At 40.9% G+C, this 8,672-nt stretch overlaps 1 pseudogene; it reads left to right on the forward strand.

Moving 5' to 3' along the window:
* The first annotated feature begins 6,998 nt into the window (after positions 1-6,998).
* Positions 6,999-8,322, forward strand: LOC101599192 (annotated as a pseudogene).
* Positions 8,323-8,672: the final 350 nt, after the last annotated feature.

The following is an 8,672-nucleotide window of genomic DNA, read 5'->3' on the forward strand; positions in this document are numbered from 1 at the left end:
CCTTCCCAGCACCCACCTCTGGTCACACTTTTTCTGTGGCTACCAATTTAGTGACAGGCTGAGCATTCACATTCACCTAAGAACCCTGGTGTAGGGAAGCTGATCAAATCTCTCCCCTATGCGAATAAATTGGCTGCACTGAGTGAGCAAACCTGCAGTGTATTCTTTTTTCTTTTTCTAAAAATTTTTTTTTGGTTTATTTTTATTTATTTATTTGACAGCAATAGACAGAGGCAGAGGCAGAGAGAGAGAGAGAGAGAGAATGGGCACGCCAGAGCTTGCAGCCACTGCAGACGAATTCCAGATGCTTGTGCCCCTTTGTGCATCTGGCTAACGTGGGTCCTGGGGAATGGAGCCTCAAACCAGGGTCCTTAGGCTTCACAGGCAAGCGCTTGACCACTAAGCCATCTCTCCAGCCCCCTGCAGTATATTCTTAAAAGGAATGTGATCAGAGCATGTGTGATTTACAAACTACCCAATATTTTCATTGAGACATGAAAATAAATGGATTTGATCTCCATTACAGCTCAGGTCTTTTTCCTGGGGCTAGAAAGGTCGTTCCTTTGGCCAGCATACTCTTGTGAGAGTGAGAGCAAGCAGCTGCTTACATTACCTGGGAGAACTCTCTTTGAAAGCATCTCTTCCGCTAAAGAGCTTTGCTGCTTAATTTTCTTCTTCCTGAATGTGTTAGATGCTGTTAGTTGGTACTGCCTCCTGCTGTCTTGGTGTTCACTGCTGGTTTGCACATCTCCATGCTTGGGAAAGGTGCCTTACAAATTGCACACTGGATAGTTAATCATGTTCAGGCCAAGTTGGGAAAATCTCAGAGCTTTTACAAGGGCATTCTACAAGGGATTATTTTCTGTGAGATAGAAGTAGGAGGGTAGGAGATGGTACCTCCACATGGCATGAACCAGTTAGTGAAATGACTAATGCAAAGTCACATAGGGAAGGGAAGGCAGGCATGGCATTAATCAGAACAGAAATTATGTTATCCTTCTAAATGGTATCACTATATCTCTTCTTCCTTTGTGAATTGGGAGACATGATCTTAGAATATTTGGCATTGGCAGAAAATTTTGAAATACCTATTTTTTGATCCTACATAATAATGATGGCTTAAGTTTTAACTTGTTCTATATGAAACACTACTGTGGCAAAAGAGAGAATAAAATTTGTTTCCTCTGGGTAGAATGAGGATTATGGCTGTGGAGACACAGATATTAGGTGCCTATCCAAGGTTTACAAGTGATAGATTTTGCTCTGGGCCATTGAAGACAAGTTTGGACTTGTTCAGTGACCTGAATGTGAGTTGTCTGCTAGACATACTAAAACAAAACACATATTCTATTGCAATTTTCAAATCCAGGGCAGCCAACAAAGCCCTGTTTGACATATTCATTATTTAGCACAAAACACAAAATTTAGTTTGGGGGATGGAGACATTGCTTAGCAGTTAAGGCACTTGCCCTAGGACGAAGCCTGAAGACCCAGATCCGATTCTCCAGTTCCCACATAAGCCTAATGCACAAAGTGGCACATGCATTTGGAGTTCCTTTGCAGTGGATAGAGGCCTGGGCCCACCCATTCTCTATCATTCTTCCTTCCTTCCTTCCTTCCTTCCTTCCTTCCTTCCTTCCTTCCTTCCTTCCTTCCTTTCTTTCTTTCTCTCTTTCTCTCTTTCCTTCTGTCTGTCTCTAATAAATAAATAAAAATAAAAAACTTTAAAAAAAGATTTGGTTTGAGAGCATTAAAATTTGACACCAAAAGACTGAACCCAACATGTGCCCTTGTCAGTGAAGAACCATTTTTGACTCAACTTTCTTTGTTTCTTCCCTCACTTCTTTTCTTTCTTTCTTCCTTCCTTTCTTTCTTTCTTTCTTTCTTTCTTTCTTTCTTTCTTTCTTTCTTTCTTCTTTTTTTTTTTTCTGAGACAATATTTCACTACATTACCAGACTGGCTTCAAGTTCATGTTCCTCCTGCCTCTACTTCCCCAAGCATGTACCAGTACACTTGACTACCTCACAGTTCTTAAGCCCACAAGTTCAGAATTGTTCTAAAGCTGGGTTACCCACTTAATTAGTATTTTTAATCACCTACAGGCAATAAAAACTATGCTGGGTGCTTGCTATAAGATGAACAATACCTGATTCAGTTTTTAATTATTTAATAATCTAGTAGTGGGTAAAGCCTCCCATATTGACTGTAATATCAAATAGCAGTCTGAATTATAGATCTTGGAAACAGAATTCATTTTAATAGGGGTGATTAGAAAACTTCCCAAGAGATACTTTGAGTCAGGACATAATGAAAGAGTATAATTTAGAGTAGTTAAGATGAGAAAAAGAATGATAGGTGGATGGAGATGATAAGAGAATGGAGGCTGTGGGTTAAGAAGAGGTAGAAGAGGACACATAACAAATGGCACTGATATTTCATCTGCTACATGTTGGGAAGAGATCATACTGAAGGCTATGGGTCAGAGAGTCTTCCTGGGCATGCTTTAGGAAGATGCAGCTAGAACTAGAGGTGGAGGGACTATTAGGATGCTATTGATGATCCAGGTGAGAATAACAAAGCCTCATTTGAGAGAGAGAAGATGGGAAAAAGAAGAGAGTTCAGTAAGAGGCCTGGCACTCACTGGACTCTGCCAAAAGCACAAAGATGGACTAAAAGGAGTCTGAGTGGTAGTGAGTGTTGGATAGAAGACAAGAGGAGAAAAACCATCAAGGAGTCCACTGAGTATGCGGTAGATCACAAGACCAAAGAGAAATGAAAGTTTCAGAGGGGAAAACATGTTGGAATTGAAGAATAGAATTATCTTACCTAGCAAGGGTTAAAAATGCAAGTAGCAGGGCTGGAGAGATGGCCTAGTGGTTAAGCGCTCGCCTGTGAAGCCTAAGGATCCCGGTTTGAGGCTCCATTCCCCAGAACGCACATTAGCCAGACGCACAAGGGGGCGCACACGTCTGGAGTTCATTTGCAGTGGCTGGAGGCCCTGGCACGCCCATTCTTTCCCTCTCTCTCTCTCTCTCTCTCTCTCTCTCTCTCTCTCTCTCTTTGCCTATTTCTTTCTCTGTCTGTTGCTCTCAAATAAATAAATAAAAATAAATGAAAAAAATAAAAATGCAAGTAGCAAATACCATACATATATGTGTGTGTGTGTGTGTGTGTGTGTGTGTGTGTGTGTGTATGTATGACATATAACCATAGGAACACATTGGAAGGGACCCATGTAATTGCAGGTCCCAAAATTAAGCTCCATCAGTAATCCATGTGTGGGTTTATTCTAGTCACTTCACATCACATGCTCGCTCACATTATGTTTCTCATGCTCTAGGATTAGGTCTTTACTTTCTATTCACTATAGATAAAATTAACTTTAATATCTCTTATATTCTCACAGTCCTTAAATAGCACTTTCTCTTTATGATATAAGTGATGGTCTTGAAATTTTTTTCTTTCTTTTTGTTTTAAATTATTTTTATTTATTTATTCGAAAGTGACAGAAAGATAAAGAGGCAGATAGAGACAGAGATAATGGGCGCACCAGGGCCTCCAGCCACTGCAAACAAACTCCAGACGTGTGCGCCCCCTTGTGCATCTGGCTAACATGGGTCCTGGGGAATATGAGCCTCGAACCGGGGTCCTTAGGCTTCACAGGCAAGCGCTTAACCTCTAAGCCATCTCTCCAGCCCATTTTTTTTTCTTTATTGTCAGTAAGGCACTGAGTCACTTAATCATAATAGTGTAAACAATTGATGAAAAGTGTACTTATATATAGGTATTCATTCTTTTCTTTTAAATTAGTTAATTCATTAATATGCTGTAATATGGTAAATGGCACTTATACAAAAGGCCAAAAGTAGGTTAAAACAGGGTGAGACAAATTTTAGGGAAATGAAGCAGTGGAGAAAAAAAGTTTCAAAAACTAACAAAATATATCACCATTCTTTTTTTTTTTTCCTTAATTTTACTATTAGTTTTTTTTTTTTTATTTTTTATTTATTTATTTGAGAGCTACAGACACAGAGAGAAAGACAGATAGAGGGAGAGAGAGAGAGAATGGGCGCGCCAGGGCTTCCAGCCTCTGCAAACGAACTCCAGACGTGTGCGCCCCCTTGTGCATCTGGCTAACGTGGGACCTGGGGAACCGAGCCTCGAACCGGGGTCCTTAGGCTTCACAGGCAAGCGCTTAACCGCTACGCCATCTCTCCAGCCCTAGTTTTTTTTTTTTTTTTCAAAAAACTTAATCTATTCATTTATTTATTTGACAGACAGAGAGAGAATGAATGGGTACCCCAGGGCCTCCAGCCACTGCAAATAACTCAAGATACATGTGCCCCCTTGTTCATCTACCTAACGTGAGTCCTGGGGAATTGAACCTGGGTCCTTTGGCTTTGCAGGTAAGTGCCTTAACTGCTAAAAGCCATCCCTCCAGCTCACCTCCATACTTCTTAGGAAAGAAAGGAAGCAGGCCAATGGCTGACTTGTGGGTATATAACTAAGATTTAAACTGAGAAACAGAACAGCTAGAAAAATCATTGGTCAATGTATATTATGAAATTGAAAGGGGAGAAGCTACAGATGGTGACAGATGACCCAGGGTTATCCTAGCATCAACTTGACACCTATTTTATTCTAGAATTCTGCTTCTGTAAAACTCCATTCCTATGATTAACCTCTATTTTTAGAGAGAGATTATCAAATTGTTTTAATGGAGAATTCAGTCTCAAGAGTTATTACCAAGAGATTCAAAATTCTCCATAAAATTTCATGACACTATAATATGGACCAAGCAAAGTCTATCTTTAGGCTTAAACCTACTTATAGGCAACGAGTTTATAAGCTTTACATCAGAGACATTATACATCTATAAAAATTATGAAGGACACTGTTTTCTCATAATCACCTCCCCAATAATTTTCATTTCAGTTCCACAAGTAGATTCAGAGAAGGTTGGACGAATTACCCTGTTTAAAGTTATTAAACTTGCCAATCTGCTTATGTCAGAGGGATGCTGTCAGTATTGTAAAACTAACATTATTATCCCTCAACAATAATGAAATGTGTCAAAGTAATAGATACCAAATTAAGAACTGATGAATTAAAAAATGACACAATTGGGCTGGAGAGATGGCTTAGCGGTTAAGCGCTTGCCTGTGAAGCCTAAGGACCCCGGTTCGAGGCTCGGTTCCCCAGGTCCCACGTTAGCCAGATGCACAAGGGGGCGCCCGCGTCTGGAGTTCGTTTGCAGAGGCTGGAAGCCCTGGCGTGCCCATTCTCTCTCTCTCCCTCTGTCTTTCTCTCTGTGTCTGTCACTCTCAAATAAATAAAAAAAAAGAAAAAGAAAAAATGAGACACAATTAAGAATGTAGTCAATTGATATGATTTTCACAGGACTACTAGCTGATGATGATGGAAATTTTTGGGTATGAATGATAAACTGAATTCCTGTTGCTACCTTCCTAGCCTACTACAAACACTATAGAACTGAGTCACCTTACAATAGCAGTCTTTCTATGATTATAATTCTCTTGACTAATAGATAGCACAATGCCACTGAAGTCCATTATATCTTTATCTATAAGGAAGAAAAATATATTGTATTTCATTGTCAGCATTATTATCAATTAAATCTAAGTATATAGTGATAACTCTGATAGGCTGTAAAATCATCATAGAATAATAGATGTGAATAAATCCCTTCAAAATAAGTGTTAATCCAGAACTCAAAGGAGATATGATTTTAATGATTAATGATATTTTTTTCCTCAGCTTTGTTCTCTAGTATTGTGTCAATGCTTAAGAATAGGAGGGGAGATTTTATATAGGAAGGGCCAAAATATGATTTCCTATCATAGGGTGTTAAATCTTAGACCTCAGCAATATTAACTTCCTTTCAGAACACTTCCATAAACTGGAGGAAAACTAGATTGTCTTATTTGAAAGGATGACCAAGACTTATCTCTGGTCTATGCTCAAAAATTTACAATGAAGACTGCACAACATTCTCTAGAGAAACTGTTCCTATGGTTTAGTGATCTTTTCTTGACATGTTTTTCTTAATGTTTAACTTGAACCTCCTATTGTTTCAGTCAAATTCCATTTGTCCTGGTTCACTCCCCAGTGGCCACTCTAAGTAAAAGTAATGCCACCTATGGGAATGAAATCATAGGCCTAGACAGTCAGATTTATCGAGGCTATAGATGCAGTAAGGAAAGAAAAGGAGAAAAAAAAAAAACAAAAACTTCCAGAGCTCACAAATAGTCAAAATTTCAATGTAAGTGGCATGACACATTTACTATTTATGAGAACTAATATAAATAAATAAAACCCTAAGTATTTCAGTGGGGTAAATAGAAAAATAAAAGGAGAAAATACATAAGAGGCTATATATACTTGTGTATATCAAAATATTTACTCTCTGAAATTCTTCTAGAGTTAATTCCTAGGTCAGTAGATTTTTGTTTTTAAGATGAAATTTTAACAAAAAGCTATAAGATTCACTAAGTAGAATTCGAGTACAAATCCAAGGAACACATTTTCTTATTTCATACGTGTGGTGGTTTGAATGTTATAACCCAGCCCCATTTGTGTTAATTAGTACATAGTTATTTCCTCCCTGTTGATGATATGATGCCTGGCTGTCCACTTTTTGCCATGCTTTTCCCACCATGATGAAACTTGCCTTCAAATCTCTAAGCCAAAAATAAATCCTTTGCTTCTGTATGTTGCTTCTGTTTGGGTGTTTTGAGCCAGCAATGAGAACATAACTGATGGAATAAGGTTCTGGACTGATGTATTCATAAATCAAGGATTGTTCCCAGGTAATACAGACACCAAAAGGATGGTGAAAATTAAAGAAAAAAAGAGGGTTAAAAAAAAAAAGAAACTCATTAAACATGAGATATCATGAGACCTCCAAGTAGAACTATTAGGTAGAACATAAAAACATGGGCATTCAGGCCCCCTATGGCAAGTCGGAGGCGGCAAGATGGAGGCTGCTGAGGATGGCTGTGGTGCTGGGTCGAAGAGGACCAGGAGTTGGAGGAGCTTCTGGAAAGTGCTCTTGATGATTTCGATAAAGCCAAACCCTCCCCAGCACCCCCTCCTACCACCTCGCCCCGGTGCTTCGGGGCCCCAGAAGAGATCGCCAGGAGACACCGCCAAAGATGCCCTGTTTGCCTCCCAAGAGAAGTTTTTCCAAGAACTGTTCGACAGCAAAGCCACTGCAGAGTTCGAGAAGGCCGTGAAGGAGCTGGCGGAAGAAGAGCCCCACCTAGTGGAGCAGTTTCAGCAGCTCTCAGAGGCTGCTGGGAGAGTGGGCAGTGATGCAAATTCCCAACAAGAACTCACCTCTTGCTTAAAGGAGACATTAAGTGGGCTAGCCAAAAATGCCAATGACCTTCAGAACTCAGGCATGTCAGAAGAGGAGCTGACCAAGGCCATGGAGGGCTGGGCATGAACGAGGCTGATGGAGAAGGGAACATCCTTCCCATCATGCAGAGCATCATGCAGAACCTATTGTCCAAGGACGTGCTGTACCCGTCACTGAAGGAGATCACAGAAAAGTATCCAGAATGGCTGCAGAGTCACCAGGAATCTATTCCTCCAGAGCAGTTTGAAAAATACCAGGAGCAGCACAGCGTCATGGGCAAAATATGTGAGCAGTTTGAGGCAGAGACTCCCACAGACACTGAGGCTACTCAAAAGGCTCGTTTTGAGATGGTGATAGATCTTATGGAACAGCTTCAGGATCTGGGCCATCCTCCAAAAGAGCTGGCTGGGGAGATGCCTCCTGGCCTCAACTTTGACCTGGATGCCCTCAGTCTCTCGGGTCCACCTGGTGCTGCTGGCAAACAGTGTCTGATCATGTGAAATACACTTTCTTCCCAGCTATGGGGAATATCCAGAGTCAGCAGAACCACTGGAAACTGAGGCAGGAGTGTTGTCCATGGGAGCTGTCTGCCCACCACAGACACTATTATGTCATTCAAGACCGAACCATGCCAGATGAGGCTTTTCCTGTTACTCAGAACAGGGTCTTTCCCTCGGGCCATTCCTGTGATTCTTGCTCCATTGTGGTTTCTGCCGTAGTAATGTGATACATAGCCACAGCAATGTTCACCTTTACTCCCAGGGACTTTGTGCCTTGTTTCTACTTCCCCTTGATCTGGATAGTAGGAGCTAAGTCATGGGAATCCATACTTCTTAGGCAGGGCCTCTAGGAATGAGAAGAAATTTAGCCTGGGTTGGGGCTGTAATTCTGTCACCATGCGCTCTTGCCTTCAGATAGACCATGCTCTGTTCTCTGAAGGGAAAGAGGTTTTGCACTTAATCACAGTAGGGTTGGAAGAGAAGCCCTGGGCTTTTCTTGTGCCAAGGTGCTGAGCCTTCAACTCCCTGTGCCAGCTTGAGAACTCAAGTTGATACCCTTGCTGGGTGATTTGGGTGACTGTAGCCCCTGACCAACTGCTCTGTCACCTCCTCTCTTTTGAAATTCTTATTTATTCCAACTCTGTGATCCAAAGCTGTGATCGAGGAAGGCCTATCTGGTTTCCCTCATCTAGTACCTCCAGCATTCTCAGTAATTCCTTCCTGCAAATACATAATTGTACTTAGTGTCAGGTCTAATGAATGAATGTTCTCTCTACCCCGCATACATTTG

This window comes from Jaculus jaculus, chromosome 7 (genome assembly GCF_020740685.1).
Source record: "Jaculus jaculus isolate mJacJac1 chromosome 7, mJacJac1.mat.Y.cur, whole genome shotgun sequence".
Classification (NCBI taxonomy): domain Eukaryota; kingdom Metazoa; phylum Chordata; class Mammalia; order Rodentia; family Dipodidae; genus Jaculus; species Jaculus jaculus.